The sequence below is a fragment of the Sus scrofa genome, chromosome 14 (genome assembly GCF_054392235.1).
Source record: "Sus scrofa isolate SSC_HxYL_T2T_F1_AM1 chromosome 14, Sscrofa_HxYL_maternal_Yorkshire_Landrace_v2.0, whole genome shotgun sequence".
In the NCBI taxonomy this organism is placed as follows: domain Eukaryota; kingdom Metazoa; phylum Chordata; class Mammalia; order Artiodactyla; family Suidae; genus Sus; species Sus scrofa.
The window spans coordinates 74,656,097-74,676,540 of record NC_139396.1 but is presented as its reverse complement, the minus strand read 5'-3'; the positions used below and the strand labels follow the sequence as shown (position 1 = coordinate 74,676,540).

General features: G+C 35.6%; 1 long non-coding RNA gene across 1 annotated transcript in view; it reads right to left on the bottom strand.

The window, feature by feature from the left end:
- Window positions 1–409: 409 nt before the first annotated feature.
- LOC106505993 (uncharacterized) overlaps window positions 410–20,444 on the bottom strand; it is a 63,683-nt gene continuing 43,648 nt past the window's right edge. Inside the window, exon 2 of the long non-coding RNA XR_002338633.2 lies at window positions 410–3,747. This is a non-coding gene — a long non-coding RNA (uncharacterized LOC106505993). The remainder of the gene's footprint in view (window positions 3,748–20,444) is intronic.

The window sequence follows — 20,444 nt, the reverse complement described above, 5'->3', positions numbered from 1 at the left end:
TTCAGGCCTAAATGAGACATTATCAGAGAGAACTCAGGCAACCCTTCCTTCAAAGAAGAGTCATGGAATAAAAAATGGTCTGAGCTCTTGGGGAGAGGGTGGGTCATTTCAGATCTTCAAATATTTAGATGTATGTCTCTGCTTACATCACCAGAAATCACTTCCCTCAAGGCTTAAAGAATATCATGTTCATTAACATGAGAGCTGTCTGAGAGAGTGCACTATGCTTTTTTGAGGAATATTTTTAAAAAAGCAGAAAAGTGACCTTTTGACATTTTAAAAATGTTATTCCTGATAAGCATATTTTTTCTTTAGGGAGACATGTCTATTAAAGAATAAATATTTATGGCTAAGGAATGAATTATTCCCAAATCATACAAGTTATATTCAAAGCTTAGAAAGTGATATATTTTTAAGCGAGTGTTGAAGACAATTTAAAGCCATTCTTTAAATTTAATTTACAGTTTTACACATTGATATGAGGAGCACATGCTAATGAGAACTTAACAAATGCTGAGAATTACAAACCATAACACTATTAAACATGTGTGATTTTAATCAGCTCCTAAAAAGTTAACATGTATAATCTGTATAGAATGGTTAAGACTCTAAACTTGAGCTGGCTGCATTATGCTCTCTAGTTTGTGCTATTCTAAGCTGTTTAGTTTATCATTTCCATGATACTCTAAGTCAAATGAGGACAGCTTGATTTTGCTGATAGCTGATGAAACTCTAGAATGCTGCATAATTAGATAGAAGGGAAGAATCTATTTAAGAAGGAAAGTAAACATCCAGGAAGTTATTCAAGGGGGTGGGGGTGGGGTAAAGGGATGTGACAAATATTTCTTGCCCTGTTACCAGACTTTGCCAAGAACTTCGATTTAGCTTTTGTTTACAGCATTAAGTTTAGGGACATTCCTGAAAGTCTTTACTTAAATAATTACATTGGAATTGTGCTTTATGATAATGAAAACATTTCACACACACTATCTCCTTCATTCCTCCAAAATAATTTAAGAGATAGATATTGCTGTTACCCATTTTAATAAGGATGCTTAGGCTGCCTGAATTTAAATTATTTCCCCAAAGTTATGCATGGTAAGTGACAAAACTGGCAAGTGAGCCCAAAAGTATTCTGCCCTTTCACCAACGTGATGCTGCCTTTCACTTGGGAATCTCTAAGACTGAAAAGGAGAAGGAGCCAGTCACATCTTGATTTGCCTAAACAGTGATAAAATCTCCTGATATATATCTCCTCTTGCAGTCTCTCCTACGCATTGGTGATTCCTTAAGCAGAAGCTATGGAGTCACTACTGACTGAGGATGCTCCAAACATCTTAGCCCAGGAATAAAGATTCTTAAAAACCAGCCAACACTCAATTGCAGTGATGATGATGATGGCAATTCCCTATATATATTTCCTGTTTATTACATGGCTGACAATATGCCAAGAATTTTACATATATTATCTCATTTGCTTTAACCAAAAACTCATGAGGCAAGTACTATTATTACATCATTCTTCCAGGAGAGGGATTATGGAAAGCTGAACATTGAAGGTCCGACTTCAGGATGCCCTACTTTCTCTCTCACTATGTTCAGGGAATACTGTCTCTCCATTTCATTAAAAAGGTGAGAAGTGGAAAGGTTTGGTATCTATTACATCTAGATGTGAAGTCAGCTGTTTTCAAGTGGAAACTGCAAGGACTGTAGGAGTAATGCATTATGGAATTTGATGTGTTTTCTATATTTTGTTTACAATCAAAGAGAGAGCTTAGAGGGTGTTGGATTATGCAGAAAAAAAACACTAGCCTCAAAATCCAGGAATGAGGAAGAGTGGGTCCAAGATGACCACAGCCTTAATAAATTTGGTGAGCACTCAAATTATTTCACATAACTACATCAAACTACATGCTGATTATATAAAATACTTCTGAAATATACCAAACATATAAAAGTTAAAAAAGTAGGAGGGCAATTAAATAGACACAAAAGAAAAAATGGAAACTTAAATTGAGATATTGCTTAAATTAATTTACATAATTAAATCTAATTATATACCAGTTATATGAAATACTTCTGAAATATATTGAACTCTTAAAAGTAATAAAGGGGAAAAAAGGATTAGCAAACAAATGGGGGGAAGGAGCAATAGAAATATAAATATCAAACTGCACTGATATAACCACAAAAAGTTTGTTACTTAAAACTTAACTACCTTTTGTCATGAGAAAGGGAACAAATGTTTGTGACTAGAGGAACACTGTCTCTATGTTCTTTCAAAGCCTTGTTGCAACTAGAGGAGGAGAGAAAACAGCCCTGAGAGGAGGGCTCAGTGCACAGCAGAGCAGTTTAACTAGCTTTTGTACAAGTTTGGACCAGGGAGTCCCAGAGCTGGCTTTGGAAATCTGAGCTAGAAAGATTTTTCTGAATTAGAAAAGGTCAGTAATTTAAAAAAATATATTTGCTTGTCATTTCTAGCTCCTAGAAGGGAGGGAAAGAGAAAAAGGATGCTTAAAATTAAATTTTTACTTTTTTTTTATTCGAGCCATAGAAATGCCCTTGTTTAATTCCAAGCTCTCAGTAAAGCACAACATAGCAGATGCCTGTGCACATGCTTCAGAGTTTGCAGGCCTCCCAGTGTGTGGTTGTGTATGTGTTTTTGCTTTGGGTATTTCAGGTGACCAATGGTCAAATCCTGATTTATACAAACACTTTCCAAGCTTCTCAAGATTTTCTCTTAGGCAAATATTTTCAAGTGGAAATATTAATAATAAATAAATAATAAATTGTGACTATTAACTATTATTCTCAGATATGCTTCATGAACATCTTTGTGCACCTTTCTCCAATGTATAACTGCCATGATTGTTAGAAACTGAATGTAGAATGCATGTAAAATTCATCAGAGAAATTTCCAATCATAATTGTGACACCGATGTTACAAAATAAGCAGAGAGAGTACAACAATTACTCTGCCTCATAAAAAATGTTGTAAGATAGTTAACCCCACCAAGGCTAGTAATTTTCGTATAGAGAGGTTACACAGAAGTCTAAAATGCTCTTCCTGTCTTTGGATCAGGAAACCAGGTTTGAGGAAAGCCCCTGGCCTGCAATCATATCTCCCCAAACTAGGTCTTTTCATCTACATCATTAATAGTCTCAAGATATAAGAAAACATCTCAGAATCATAATAACTGGTAAAGGCCATTCTAACTTATAGACACCTGACATACAGATATAGAGGATGCTTATAGTTGCAATTCTCCAATTTTAGCAAAGAATAAATGCAGAAACACACACAAATAAAACCACACCCTAAGGAATTTTTCCTCTTCCCAGTGGTCATAAAATTCTCAATTGATTTGAAGTCAAATAGACAAACAGGCAATCAAACAAATCAGAATAATAAAAGAGTCTCCACCATCTCTCATCCAAAAGATAAAAGATCTCAATAAACCTTTAGTCTATTTACAGTGGTCATCAAATAATCAGACATAAAGCAAATTACCAATCACTGCTATCACCAATGGGGATTAATAACCTACCTGCCTTCAACAAACCAAAAATATAACACAACATAGCATATCACAAAATCATTGGACAGGAGAAATTAATTTTTAAAATAATCAGCCAAGTTCTGCCATGACCTTGGAGTCACCATAAACAAGACTTACCCACTTCACCAGTGAGGAAGATTATCCAGTTCTGTCAGGTAAATCCATTAAGCATCTCTGGGGAAGACCTCTAAAATCAAATAAAGTTACAATATTTAAGAATTGGAATGTTAGTATAAAATATAGGAAAACAATTCAATAAAAGGTGAAATAGCATCAATTTCATAGATCATATAGCATAATTTAATACAGATGTTACAAAGATATCACAGATCAGTTGGAAAATAAGGATTATTCAATAAGAGACTGGCAGATTTAGTTATTTGGAAAGAAAACAAAATTAAATCATAATCATAATCTTATATTATCTAGTACAATCCAGTTCAAATATATCAACTGACAATAATGAAAAAAATCAATCATTTTATAACTATCAAAAAATGAGGTAGTTATTTTTACACTTCTTGGGAAAGACTTTATAACAACATTTATCTTTTTAAACTCAGATGGATAGGTCTGACTCTGATATTCTTGGACTGTGGCCTACTATCTTGTCCTTTGTTACTTCTCTTTTCTTGTCCCATTTTTTTTGTGTGTGCACTAATGCTCATGTTTTATACTCCATCTCCCTACATTCCAACCAGAAAATCATTCTGATGTTTCTAAATATTGGTATCTCCACTTATATATATTTATGTGTATACATGTGTTTTTAGTTTTTAGAAATGTCATTATATGTCTTATTTCATTATCTTCTTCACTCAGTGATTCATGTTTTTTAAAATTCTGCCTCTTGCCATGTGTATAGTTATGGCATTGCTTCAAACTGCTGCATGGTACTCCAACATGGAGGGCTTTTGTGTTTTGTTTTTGCTTTTGGCTTGTTCAAGGTAGGTAAGTTATCATTCCCTATCGGTGGCAGCAATGACAGGGGATTTGGTTTTATGGTCTGATTAGCTGATGATCACTGTAAATGGATCAATAGTTTACAGCTATCTTTCATCTCTTGAAAGAGGAGAGAGGCACAGAATTTTTGTTTTGTTATTAATTAGTTTGATTACCTATCTGTCTGTTTGGATTCAACAGGCCCTTTGATCTGCTGCTGGCTGCATTTCAATTATATTCAACTTCCAAGGAAACAAATCACACTTAAGTGAACAATTCCACAGATGCCCAACTGCTGGCCTCGGTGAGTGTTTCTTTTGGATATATTCCCAGGAATGCATAGTTGTAGGGAAGGCTTATGTTTAATTTGAATAGATGGTGCCAACCTTTACTACAGAATGACTACAATCATCCAAGTAGACATAGGTAGACATACCTTACAAATGACATATATAAATTAGCAATTTTTACCTAAGTGAGGCTAGAGGAGTAGAAGTTGTCAGATTTCAGTTCACCTGGGTTGGTAAAGGAGTGAATTTCGTTAGCTATTATTATAGATGCTCCCTTATAAGCCGCCCTAAAAATCAGTGGCTTACAAGCAAAGAGTTTTCTTACCCACAGGATATCTGGGGCTGATACCTTGAGCCTACAGATCACTTGGATTTGCTTTTCAACTGTGTTAGTTTCTGATCTAGGCCTCTCTTTCCTTTCCTTGGAGCAGCAGCTACCTCAGGCAAATTATCATTAGATGACAAGAATCTGAGCAGGAGAACAGTGAGGATCACTGAGGCCTTGGTTTGGAACAAACCACTATTTTGCTCCTATCCTACCCGACAGAGCAAATGCCACGGCCACACGCAGCATCCATGGGTGAGGGAGCAGCTCCTTCACTTAACTGAAAGAGTGAAAGACTGATATCAGTAGTGCAGCTTGTCACAGTTCACATTCAAGGCAAGGCTAAAGATGTTGCGGAACGTCTCAGTATAACTTTCCGACAGATATATCACAATAACAACTGGTCAGGGAAAGGTATTGGAGTTAGCATGGGCTGAAAGCCTCAGAAAAAGCACATTTGGGAATGAAATTAAAGGAAAAGGTAGATGACCACAGGTGTTTCCCCTAGGGAGAAGATTCCATTTCATTATAAAGAGAGCAATGTATTTAGGGCAGGTGTACAGGAGGCAATCAGTTGGCCAAATGGACATCTATTCCCCTATTAAAATGTATAAATTGAGAGGACATGAGAAAAATTCAAGTTGGAGGAAGTAAATACCCTTTATTTCAAACTCTCTCTTCAAGGAGAAACAATTAACAGTCTTCTTTCTCTCTTTAAGCATTCCACATTTCTTTGAGAGTCAGGGGGACCTGGGCCTGAAAGAATCCTGTGGCCTGTGAAGCTCAGTTGTGACAGAGTTTAGGCAGCCCTACGCAAATCCTAGCTTTTCTCCTTTACCTCAGGATCATGTCTTTTTATGAATTATGGCCCATCAAATATAAAATACTTGAAGTGAATGACTCTGCCTTAATTAAAAAGAAAGAAAAAAGGCACTCATCTCCATACTGTTCTTCATTTGGAAAAGCCAAATTTTAGAATAGTTCTAATTCAATCACAACTTCAGTGATACTTTTTAATAGTAAGAGAGCATGGACCTGGTAAGATTCATTCATTTTTGAACCTCAGATTTATATATGCAAATAACTTCACTTATAACATATTCCCCATTCATGCCTAGTCACATTTTCTATATGCAAAGAAATCTGTTCTTCAATGTAAGCATATTTTACCAGTGCAAAAGCAACATTTTGCTGTTCACAGCTGAACAAATGAGACCTCAATGCTATATTTTTTTAAATACTTGATTGAAAAATTTTAACGAATTTTTATATTTGGTTTCTTGAAAACCTGTCTAGAAATAATTTTTACAAAGTATACTTCTATTCCAAAAAGAGCAGCATGGATAGCATTGGTAAGGCCTACTGAGAGAAACATAATTATCACCAGACCACGCACTGTCACTTCAATATTCCAAACAGAAGTATCTGGCACTTAAAACATCCCTACCCTCTAATCCTAAATTTAAAAATACACTCAGTGTGGTTGGTCTCAGTTATCAAATCTTTACTGGGGGTCAGGACTTAAAATATTTTTGGGGTACAAAGGAGTACCTAATAGGAAAAGATGTGTTTAGAAGGACATTGCCTTGCTTAGTCCACATGGCAATCCTTACCTCCTGGTGACCCAAACGAGTTAACTGCTCTTTAGATCTGATTTCTGAAATGGGGCCAAAGTCTCTCCTAGACACTTACAGTGATCCATGCTAGAAATTCCTGAAAGACTGAATGCAGCTTTCTTAATGTGCACTTTCTTTGTCTTCAGAAACAGAATCACAGCTGAAACTGCTGTGGACTGCTGAGGGAATTTTCCCAAAGGGTAATTGATATTCTCAAAGGAAAGCTTTTAAGCCCAATTTTACTCCTAGCATCTTATTATCCCAGCAACGTTCCCTCCAAAATTAACAATTACAATAATTATTTGCATTTTCTCGTTATTCCCTTCCAAATAGCTCAGTCCTATCCACCTCAAAGAGCTTGACTCCTAAGTTTCTGACCACCACAGAGATATGCATGCACAGCTGGAGCAGTGAAGGTCAGACTTTACATCTGCCACAGAGAGGAGCAATTCATCTTACCTTCAAGTTCCATGCAATCGAGCAACTCATCACCAGAGATGGTGGTCAGATTAATAATACGGTGTTTAGTGGATTTTATAGCCTTCTCCCTTTCATCCCCCTGTTCCTAATTCCTCCTCCCTTGGATGGTGTTCCAGAATCAACCAACTGCACATAATGCTTTTCTCTCAAGCTCTGCTTTTGCAAGAACACAAAATAAAAAGCCTGTAACTTCATGTTTCATTACCTTTCTCTGTTCTTGGTTTTCTTTCTATTCACTCATCTTTCTTAAGGACATTGTGATTTAGAGGAAATTATTGCATTGAGAGAAAGCATAGGTCAAAGGATAATTAGTATGTAATGCTAATAAATTCCAAGCTATAAACACTTTTAATATTTTAGGTTTACTCTTCCAGAATTTTTCTTCAGAATATTTAAATATTTATGCATCTATATTTTTACATAAATGAGATCCTACTGTCATATATATCCAAACATATGCATACATACACATATATATATTTGTGTATACATACATACTTTATTTTTCAATTAATCTTGACATGGCTTTATTTCAATAACTCCAGATATAACATGTCTTTTCATAGCTGTACTGTTAATATTGCAACATTTAAGTGGTTGTGCCCAAATTTTTAAAATAGTATCTTACATATAAACATTTAGTTTATTTCCAAATTTTTACTTTTATACAACACTACAATCATAGCTTCACTTTACATGCATCCTTGCTTAAACTTTTTTTTGGGGGGGGGTTTAGGGCTACCTAAATGGAAGTTAGGAATATGGAAGTTCCCAGGCTAGGGGCCAAATTGGAGCTGCAGCTGCCAGCCTATGCTACAGCCACAGCAATGCCAGATCCAAGTTACATCTGAGATCTACACCACAGGTCATGGCAATGCCTGATCCTTAACCCATTAAGCTAGACTAAGGATTACACCTGTATCCTTATGGATACTAGCTGGGTTCATAACCTGCTGAGTCACAATAAGAACCCCAACAAATTATTTTCTTAGTATAACTTTCTGTGTGAACAGCATTAAGTTTTCACAGAGAATTTGTACCAGTTGAAATTCCCAGCAGAAGTGGTTTATGAGATACATATTACATCCTCACAGGACACTGCTGACATTATATTCATTTGCTTAGGAATTCTGACACAAACACAAACACATATGTAATTACAGATAATAGAGGTAAATACATAAATATATGATTTAATTTGTATTCGATTTTTTATTTTAGCAGCACACGTTTTCAGGCTTGGCTACTTCTGTTTGGGTATGCATATGTGTGTGTGTTTAATTCCTCATTCATCTAGTAGTTCCTAATAAGCTCTTTAAAAAGTCATCATTTCAATTGCAAACAATATTTACAGAGGATCTTCTATATGCTACAGAACATGTATTATATTTACAGATACCACTGTAAATATAAAACACAGCCCCTTCCTTATGGTGCCTCAAGTCTAACAAAGAGAGGGCCATTACAAATTGTGACATGGTTAGTAAATGATTCCCTGGCATGGAAAGTATGGTGAAAAAGGTCAGAGAGTCAGGCCAAGGTGGCTAGAAAAGACCATCCACAGAAGGGAGGCTTACCCTGAGACTAAAGAGGAAGTCAGGATCAGGCAGATGAAGGACAGAAGAACATTTCATGCAGAAGGAAAAGGCATAAAGGCCTGGAGTAAAAGTGCATCATGTTTGGATATATTAATCCTTTGTCACTATAGCTACATATCTGTATATATCAAAGAGTTTTCTTCAGCAATTTTTAAACCATTTTGCCAAGTTTTAAAAATTCTTATTGTCAAATGGTTTCTCTTATGATTTTAATTTTTGTTGTCATACCTAGATGGTCCATTGTTATCATAAGCTTATATTATCACTCACTTACATTTCCTATCAGTACTTTATTTTAGTTCCTTTCGAAATTAAAAAAATATGGAATGTTTTTGGTTCTAGATTGAGATGGATATCATTTTTAGATGAATTCATAATCATTTTTTCTTCCCAAGCTTACATTATCCAGTAGATTCCTATATTTAATGAAAGAATTTTCTTGATGCAAATATCTATATACTGTTACACATTGGTTCAAATTACAGTAATTGAATACCCCTAAACATTACCAAGTTTCCTTCTCTGGCTCAACACATTTTTCTCTCTGCTCCTTACTCCTAATTTATATCTCAATATTCTTTTAAAATTCTTACAAACTACTGCCCACAACAGTTCCCCCAAATTAAGTCAATTTGGTATTCTATTATTTTTTGGCCACACCCAAGGCATGTGGAAGTTCCCCAGCCAAAGAGTAAGCCCATGCCACAGTAGTAACCTGCACAACTTAACCTGCTGCACCACAAGGGAACTCCCTGATATTCTTTATTAATCAAACATATAAGTGACAAATTAGAGAACAGAAGTTAATATTCATTAGTAGGAAAATAAAATACCAAAAAGAAATACATTGTACTTTCTTTGGAGATATGCCATTCAATTAAAGTTTTCAGTAATTTTTAATTATAATATTTCAAAAATAACTAAGAGCAAAGGAACGCACTCTAAAAGTAATTGGTATTTAGACTGCATGAAATTGGCACAGTAAAATAAACAACATAATTTAGAAAGGGTACTTCACCAAAATAAGATAATTTGTGTAGCCAATTCCCTCAATGAGGATTAGACTCTCCCTGAAGCAAAGGTGCTTTGTTGCTCTTGAGAAACACAAAATACCTTTGCTTGTAGCAGCATGAAGTCTGGAAGATGGTCATAAAATATTACCAGAAATATGAAATAAACATTGTCAAATACATTCCATATTTTTATGGGCAACTCAACTAAAGGAGCTTACAACAATCTGAATTAGAGTTTTTAAAATATATAACTAAAAGTATTATGTTTATTATGACAGTAATAAGAATGCAGTCATTTTATTACTCTCTGAATATTGTTTTCCAATTTTAAATACATTTCACATGAACTCTAACACTGCCAGGGAGATAGCATTGGCTTTTATATTAAACATATTAGAAAAGCTACATTTACTCTTCCCCTCTTCTATGATTAAGAGAGATGTGATTACTCTTTTCCTGAAGAAGTATTGTCTGTGCTGAACAACAAGATGCTGGTGTACAGTGTATAGTCACATTAACAGTTTATCTGATTTGGTAAATGCAATCCCTTTCTAGGTAGGGTTTAGATGCTAATTACCAGTGGGATGGGGGGGCTGAGGTTAGGAAAGAAACAAGTGATTAACTCATCATATTGATTTGAGGGTCAATGGTTCATATTTGCACAGAGCTGCAGCAAAGAGAATCTAGATCCAGGCTTAGGAGCAGATCATAAAAGCGAAAAGGGTCTGAGCCATAGGAAGCTGGTGAAGGTCAGAGGAGCAGCCAATGCCACATCTGAGAAGGTCACTACAAGAAAAAAGCAACCAAAGACACAAAGAGCAGAGTTCTGGCCAGGAATGATCCTAGTCCTTTGGTAAAGTATACTCCTGTATGCTCCCTTGTCTGAGGAACACCACAGTCTCCAGGGCCTGAGCTGTTACTCCCTGTTATGGATGTTTGTGAAGGGAAGAACTAAGAGCCGTGAACAGAAGGGCTTCCTGATCTAGCACAGGACTTCTGTAGAGAACAATATTCTACCTCGGAGCACAGTGCTTCGTGGGGTGCCTAAAGACAATGCACCCTAAAATAATACCTTTCCAATTTATCTTCCTGAAGAATATAAACAGTCCATTTTAAGTTAAGACACAGGATTTGCCAAGACTGTGAACCCACACTGAGGAGTCATTTGTGGGGTTTAGCAAACTTTTTCCCCTTTAATCCATTACCTGCTTGTCTAAGATTTTTGTTATGTTGTCAAGTATCTCTGTTAAGATTAGAATGAGAAAGAAATGTAGAGAGAACACAAGTCTACAGAGGAGGGATGAGGGGCCATATTCCATTGCTGAGACCTTTAAAGTACAGATAGAGGGATAATCTAGGAATATGTGAAATATCTCAAATTATTAAAATTTGGCCCTTTTACCTTAACATCACCTTCCTAGTTCTAAACTGCTGTCCAGTCCACTACAAGCCAGTTCATAGATTTTCCACTGGTCCATGACTGCAGCATGTGGCCAAACCTGTCCTACTAGGTCCCTGATGCCAGTCTGCTATGAAAACAAGGCACTTGATGTAACAGCGAATTAATGCAAGTCCTGATGTAGGAGATGCCCTCAACCTATAAGATACTTAATAATATACTCAGTACCAGCTCTCTCCACCCAGAGTAGTGTTGTCCCTTCTCTTCTCAAACCCATTCTGGAGTCACCAATAATATCATTGGTATCTCCACTTACACCTTATAAAAGGAAACAGTCAAGAACAATTTGGGCTTGTCCAAAAGACTGTGCTTTTCCAGGAAGAGCTCCTTACATGATTCAGAGTAATTTTACAAACCTTGTCCACACCAGCTCTTAAAGAGCTGTAGTAGCATTTGGGGGGACAAAAATTAATATTCATAACTTTTATAAGACAGAGTACATAATGCTAACTATGATGCCTTTCATCAATAGAGGATTAAAAATCAGAATGACTTCCAGCATTTTCTAAATAAAACTGGTAAATATTCCATGGATATCACTAAACAAGCAGAGAAGAGGTGGTGATGTGCTTCAAATGTCAAAATGGCAACAATTTTATTACTGATGGTTAATACTGACAATTTTCGAGCGAGGTATTTTGAATGGCTGCATCACCGAGTTCATTAATGAATTTGAAATTGAGGTTAATTTAATTCTAAATAAGAATGTAACAGAGAAGGAGAAAGTCAAGATCTGGTAACCTGCTCCCTTTCAGCAGAAGACTAAGTGTCAGATGACTGTGCACAGTGAATGAGGGCTAACTCTTAATCCTGTGCAGGTGCTGGCAAGAGTGCAATTACGGACTTGTGCTGGCAAATATGCCATGGTTCCTGCCCAACATCAGGGAAAATTGTTGCAGCATCCCCAGATAACTGTGATACTGACTGTTGATAGATGCCCCTATAAGGGAATATCCAGGGGCAGCTTCTTCATTCTGTATCCCATGCTTGATATCTTCCTACTACTGAGTGATCTCCTGTACAATATCCGTAGTGCTACTTCCACTTGAGGCCACTCCTCCAATCCTCATTCCTGGTTTCCAGATCTAGGCTCTACCAAAGTTGAGGTTCTCCTTTTGAAAATATATTTGTCCACAGTCACAATGTACATGCCAAGACCAACCAAGATATCTCCTGCAACTCTGTCTGATCTACTTTCACCTGAGATCACTAAAGAGCAACCTCTGATTTCTGTCTTCAGGAAATCAAGTTTGAAGTAAAACAAATAGGTTCTTGCAGGAAATGAACAGAGCAGAGTGGTTCCATTTAATCTGGCCTAAACTGTGCTATGCACTGCAATACAGCCCACATCCAGGTTTAAGAGATTATGAGGTTCTACAACAGCATCCCCGAGGTCTCTGCATCTTTCTAGCTAGACATTGTACAAAGCTTACGGATACTTGATTTACACATTTACTAGAAACACAGTATGTTTAATTCATTACTCTTCAGCTTACAGAATGTGAAAAAGTAAGAAGCAGATATCCTGAGGATGAATGCTAGACACCAAGGGAAGAGGAGAGTTATTAGTTGTCAAATCAGTAATTGCAGGAGAAATGAAGAGATAACAATGGAAAGAGCAAAAAGAACCAAGAAATTCAAAATTGTATTGTCATGCTGTATCACGATGGCTCTCTGCAGTATCCTTATGCCAAAATAAGGTAATGTCTGCCTTTACAATTCTAAGTCCAAGCTATTAAATGTTTCTGTAATTTCAAGAGAAACAGATGAGGTAGAGAAAAGAAGACAATAACTACCATGGTGTAAGCAAAAGGGATCAGGACCAGGTTGCTAAACATATATATATATATATTTTTTTTTTTTTTTGGCCAACTCCATTTCAGTTTTAGGGATTTCTTGGAGCATTATTTGCCACAGAGTGTGAGGCTATATCAGGACTGTCAAAAAGAGCGCCAAGGCTGACTACTGATGCTGTCATGGCCTTCGGCCAGTGAGAAGGTACAGAACAGGGAGTTAGGAGGGAAATCTGGGTCCTGAACTTTCTATTCCTTGATGAAGAAAGTGGTATTGAATGGCAAGGAATCGAAATACTATAACTGGTACTTTTTTTAAAAAAATGATTTTTGTTTTTTCAATCATAGATGGTTTACATGTTCTGTCAATTTTCTACTGCACAGCAAAGTAACCTAGTAACACACACATTCTTTTTCTCACATTATCATGCTCCATCATAAGTGACTAGAAATAGTTCCCACTGCTATACAGCAGGATCTCATTGCTTATCCATTATAAAGGCAATAGTCCACATTTATTAACCCTGAATTTCCAGTCTATCCCACTCCCTCCTCCTCCCCCTTGGCAACCACAAACCTGTTCTCCAAGTCCATGAGTTTCTTTTCAGTGGAAAGGTTTACTTGTGCCATATATTAGATTCCAGATATGACTGATTTTGTATGGTATTTGTCTTTCTCTTTCTGACTTACCTCACTTAGTACGAGAGTCTCTAGTTCCATCCTTGTTGCTGCAAATGGCATGATTTTGTTCTTTTTTATTCCGTTGTGTATATATACTACATCTTCCTAATCCAATCATCTGTGGATGGACAATTAGGTTGTTTCCATGTCTTGGCTATTGTGAATAGTGCTGCAATGAACATGTGGGTGCATGTGTCTTTTTCAAGGAAAGATTTGTCTGGATATATGCCGAAGAGTAGGATTGCTGGGTTAGTTCTATATTTAGTTTTCTAAGATACCTCCATACTGTTTTTCATAGTGGTTGTACCAATTTACATTCCTACCACCAGTGTAGGAGGGTTCCCATTTCTCTACACCCTCTCCAGCATTTGTATAACTGGTACTTTTAAATCATACACAGTTCTCTCAAAATATTTTGAATCTTTCTGAGTAAAGACATGCCTGCTGCTTTTACGGTTTGAGTTATACAACTACTTAGGACTTTAGCTGAATTCACAAAAATCAACATAGCATATGGCAAGATGTTAATTTAATAGACTTCCAATAGAATATATTGTTCATACTGTGAAGCATTGTTAAAACGAGGAAACCTTTTTTATCAATATTGATTCCTGATACTAACAGTAAATTTTTAAAGCATGAAATTTTAATTTATATATAATTGACATAGAATATTATTTTAAGTGTACAAATGACCCAACATTTGTATATATTGCAAAATGATCACAAGTTTAATATCTGTCACCAGTTACCAAATTTTTCTTGTAATGAGAGACTTTTAAGATCCACTCTCTCAGCAACTTTCAAATAGTAAGAGTATAATCAACTAAAGTTGCAATGATGCACATTATATCCTACAATGTATTTATTTTATAAATGAAAGTTTGTACCTTTGACTCCCTTCACCTATTTTTCTTACCTTCCAACCCCTACCTATGGCAATCACCAATCTGCTCCCTTGTTTTTGTGGGGGTTTTGTTTTTTTATTTTTCGTCTTTTTGCCATTTCTAGGGCCGCTCCCACGGCACATGGAGGTTCCCAGGCTAGGGGTCTAATTGGAGCTGTAGTCGCTGGCCTATGCCAGAGCCACAGCAACGTGGGATCCGAGCCACGTCTGCAACCTACACCACAGCTCACGGCAACGCCGGATCCCCAACCCACTGAGCAAGGACAGGGATCGAACCGGATACCCCAAGGTTCCTAGTCGGATTCGTTAACCACTAAGCCACAACGGGAACTCCCGGGGTTTTTTTTTTTTTAGATTCCACATATAAGTGAGACAATATGTTATTTGTCTTTCTCTGCCTAACATTTCTCTTAACAGAATGCCCTCAAGATCTATTCATATTGTCACAAATGGCAAGATTCCATTATTTTTATGGTTGAATAATATTCTATACCTATCTAGAGATAGATAGATAGATAGATAGATAGATAGATAGATAGATAGATAATCTCATATCTATTCCTCCATCCATGGACCCTTAGGTTGTTTTCTGCTATTGTTTTGGCTATTGTATATAATTCTGCAATAGACCCGGGGTGCATATATTTTTTTGAGTTAGTATTTTCATTTCATTTTCTTCAAATAAAAACCTGGAAGTGGGAGAGCTAAACCATACGGTAGTTCTATTTTTAATTTTTTGAGGCAACTCTTCTGTGTTTTCCATAGTAGCTGCACCAATTTACATTCCTACCAACAATGAACACATTTTACTCTTCTCCACATTCTCACCAACACTTGTTGTTTCTTGTCTTATGAATACCAGCCATTTGAACAGCTGTGAGGTGCTATCTCACTGTGGTTTTGATTTGCATTTCCATGATGATTAGTGATGTTGATCTTTCCATGAGCCTGTTAACCATTTGTATGTCTTCTTTGGGAAAAATGTCTATTCAGATTCTCTGCTTATTTTTTAATCAAAACTTTTTTTTGGTATTGAGTTATATGGGTTCTTTAAATATTTTGGATATTAAGCCCTTATCAGATATATGATTTTCAAATATTTTCTCCCATCCTAGTAGATTGCCTTCTCACCTTGTTGATGGTTTCTTTTGTTGCGCAGAAGCTTTTTAGTTTGATGTAGTTACACTGTTTGTGTTTTTGTTGCTTTTGATTTTGGTGTCAAATCCAAAAAAATTCTTGTTAAGACTGATGTCAAGGATTGTACTACCTACGTTTTCTTCCAGGAGTTTTATGGCTTCAGGAATTACATTCAAATATTTAATCCATTTTGAATTAATTTTTTATATATGATGTATATGTATATGATGTATATGTATATGATGTATGATGTTTTTTATATATGATGACAGTGGTCTCGTTTGTTCTTTTGCATATTGTTCTAGTTTTCCCAACACCATTTACTGAAGAGAATCTCCTTTCTCAATTATATATTCCCAGCTTATTTGTCACAAATTAGTTGAACATATATACATGGGTTGAATTTTCCATTATCTAATATATGTCGCCCTTTAAAGGAACACTTCATTAGGAGTCAAGCTCCTGGGAACATCTCTGCTATGGGCCATTAATTAGATTTGTGACCCAGCACAAGTCACATTTCAATTCTTCAATTTCCTACAATGGAAAATTAAGGAATTAGGCAAATAAACAATAAGTACTCTTTCAGCTAAAAAGCTATAAAATCATCAAAAGCTCAGGGAAATTTATATTCTGCAACAAAGTCTTACAGTAGTGGTTTTAATACATTAATATTTCTATAATATTTATAACACTTTAATTCACTAGCCATATGTTCTCAATACAATCTTTCCTGGGGAAAAAGCACAGGCTATTAGTATGTGGAAAAGACGCATGACCTTTTTAGGTCAACAAAAACAAGAATTGTAAATTAACATTTGTTTATTTTAATTAGCATGCCTCTCAAGAATATATTTAACATTCATGATTGAATTAATTTTTAAAATCTGATTTTTGACAAAAACTCATCAAAATGAATCTTTCTGAGAAATTCTTAGGAGGCCATGTTATTACCAAATGCCTATGGTATGTCACACAATAGTTATAATTCCAGCACATTCTGGTTATGAGGAAAGCTTCATGAGGAGCTCCCTACTGAGACTTGTTATTTCTAAGTCTTGTTTTTCATCATGCGCTCAAAGCCAAAACAAAAACAAAGGGTCCAATAAAGGAAAGTTACAAAGCATATTTGACACCAGATCCAAATGCAATTTATATAAATTAAAAAATCCTAATATGGATATCAAGGCTTTTTCCATTTGTCTATTCATCTAGCATAATATATTTAAAACAGTAGTCAGTGAAATTTATTTTAATGTATTAGTCAACAAAATTATAAATAAATGTTTATAGGATCATAAGAGAAAAAGCATCATTACAGTTACTTAGATTCTTCCTTTACAGTTCTTAGCAAACTATGAAATTCTGAAGCATATTGCTTTAGTGTGCAGAAATGTATTAGCTCAAGGTAAAAACTGTTATACTTTCCATAGTACAGCATGACAAGCTAAAAGCATATAATCTAACTTCCTTACCAAATTCACATTTAACTGAATTTAAGCAAATCAAAAAAAGAGAATTTTACTAAACTGAGTGGTTGTGATAATGAAGAGGAATGGATGACAGCACTATTGAATTCTCACTGGTGTATTTTTTTTACTGTTGATTCTTAACTGCAAGGATTTAGAGTATCTGAGTTGTCTGCATGTAAATAATGCTGCCTAATGATCAATCTTAGTTCACTGGAATCATAAATAGTGCACACTTGCTTTATTTCACAGAAAAGCTTTAGATTTAGCATTTCATATTGGAATTATAATTCAGAGCATTAAAATACATACATGCACACTATTCACCTACAATGGAGAAGATGTGTCAGTCTCAGCAGAAGTGCCACATTCTCTGTAGATCCTTTGTTGACTCCTTGAGACTAAGAGAGAGACTCTGTGTTCCAGCTGGACATGGCACTCATATGATTATAACTACCCTGATGGTACTGACTTCCTATGTGCCTGTCTACTCATCATTGACCATGAGCTTTCTCATTTTTGTAGCTGCAGTGGTATGAAAAAACCTAGCCCTTATATCTGTTCAGTAAATATTTTTAAGTGAATAAGTGACATTATAGGTGGGCAAAATGGTATAGAGAATGACCATAAACTTCTCTGTGGATTTAAAGCAGTCTGTCCCATGATCATGTAAATATTTACTATTAGCAACTGTCAAAAAAAAAGAATATCGCTCATATATCATTCATCAAACACCGGTGAACCATATACAATGTACTTGTCATATATTGTAACACTATGGTACAGGATTTGCATAGTGCTTACTTCTAAAGTTCAAAATGAGGTAGATATATACAATGGAATGTTACTCAGCCATAATAAGAACAAAATAATACCATTTGTAGAAACAGGGATGTACCTAGAGATTCATACTAAGTGAACTTAGAGAAAGACAAATATCATATGAGATCACTAATATGTGGAATCTAATAAATATGATACAAAACTTATTTATGAAGTAGAAACAAACTTCTAGATTTTGAAACCAAATTTATGGTCATTGTAGTAGAGAGGGATAAATTAGAGGGATGGGATTACATATACACACTATATATATAAAAGAGATAGCTAACAAGGACCTACCATACCCTAGCACAGGGAAATCTACTCAATATTCTATAATAACCTATACTGGAAAAAGAATGGTAATATTTATATGTATAACTGATTCACTTTTCTGGACACCTGAAACTAATTCAACATTGTAAAACTATACTCCAGTAACTATTTTTAAAATAAGAAAAAAAGAACATAGTTCAATATATATCAAAACATATTACGAAACAAATGCTTCATTATTTTTATTTTTTACAAATTTATTTTTATTATGTCTTGAAGTATATGTGTAATATAAATATATTTTTTCTTTTTTAATTGTATTTTGGTATAGTCAATTTACATGTTGTATTAGCTTCATGTTTACAGCAAAGTGAATCAGTTATACATACACATATATCTTTATTCTTAACTTTTTAATAAACTGCATTTTATAAATGGATTAATCTTAAAATTTATTATTTTAAAGGGTGAGATAAAAGTTAAACTAAAGAAATAAAAGGCAGCTCCCATGAGAACTTAAAAGTAAGAGAGTTTGGTGATTAAGATATTCTTATGGAAGAAATGAAGAATTTTTAACATTGCACATGTGATTAATACATGAATTTTATGTCTTTACACAATTTCTAAAAAGTTATCTGTAAAAAAATTACTCACACATCTAATAAGGGCTAGGTCATTGCTAAGAATCAGAAGCAGGTATACTTGAGTGCTTACACTGATCAAAACTCACTTGATACTCTTTCTCTGATGCCATGATTGCCCAAATTTAGAAATTATAAGGGCTGTACTTTGATTTTTACCCATACATGTGGCCTGATTTTTCTGTCCTCTTCTGTGGAAAGAGTTAAGCCCAGATTATTTTTCTGATAATAACTGGATTTTCTAGGGCTGTCTTATCTTGGACCTTCAATGTCACAGGTTACTCCACTCCCATTTAGAAATGCTGGTAGCAATCACTGCTTGAATCTGATCTGAGCATTCCACATACTCTGAACTCTAATGTCCCTCCCCATCCAACTCTCCAAACAGTCTGCTGTCAATTTCATTCTGTTCTTTTGTTTCTTTGTTTTGTTACATTTTTCCTTTTCCAGCTGCACCTACAACATATGGAAGTTCCTGGGCCAGGGACTGAATCCAATCCACATCTTCAGCCTACGCCACAGCTGCAGCAACAATGGATCTGTAACCCACAGCACTGACCAGGGAGTCAAACCCACAATGCCACAGAGAAGAGCTGGATCATTAATCCACTAGTCTTAAAGGGCAGTTGTGCCATTTCCTGGCTCCCAATTCCCTCCATCTTGTCTCATATCTGTATGTCTTAAATATACTTTATCCCCTAACAGTTGTAACACAAAACCAAATGTAACAATTGCCAACCAAATGTTTATGAAGTGTTAAGAGTCTTCAGAGATTAAATAGAAAAATTTTCATTGTAAAAAGTGATGAAAATACAATTGGACCATGAAACATGTGGCACATATTTTAGATTTTTGTGACAAGCAGAAATGTTGGAGAAACATTTGCTTGTAGAGGAAGAACCTTGGCAAACTGCATGGAACACAAAAGAAATGTTGACCCAAAACAAATATATTGACAGGTATTTCTCTAGCAAATATAGGTTTACTTGGGATCAGTAGAGAATTGCAATTCAGGGTCTGCAACCTTGGTGAGCCATGTGCAAGTCCCTGCAAGGCAAGGGAAGGAGAAACTTTTATATAAGGAGAAAGGAAGCTGGGAGAGCTCTAGTAAACAAGGACACCATGGCTTTCCATTGGCTGATGCCTTGCCAGGAAAGATAAGGAATTTTTCTTCTTCCTGTTGGGCTCTGACGTCATAGCAGGGCATAAGAGCTCCCGCTTCTGGTCCCCAATTATATTTAATTCAGGTTTCTGCTTATTAATTTTTTTCTAACAAGACAACGGGCACAAAATGGAGTTATTTATGCTAAGGTCCATATCACCAAACCAAAACTAACATTATTACACTTTCAGTGCTCTCAGGAATGGAATCTTAAACCAATCCATCAAGAATCACCTGACCAGTGCTAGTTAGGTAATCCTGCCTGATAAATCA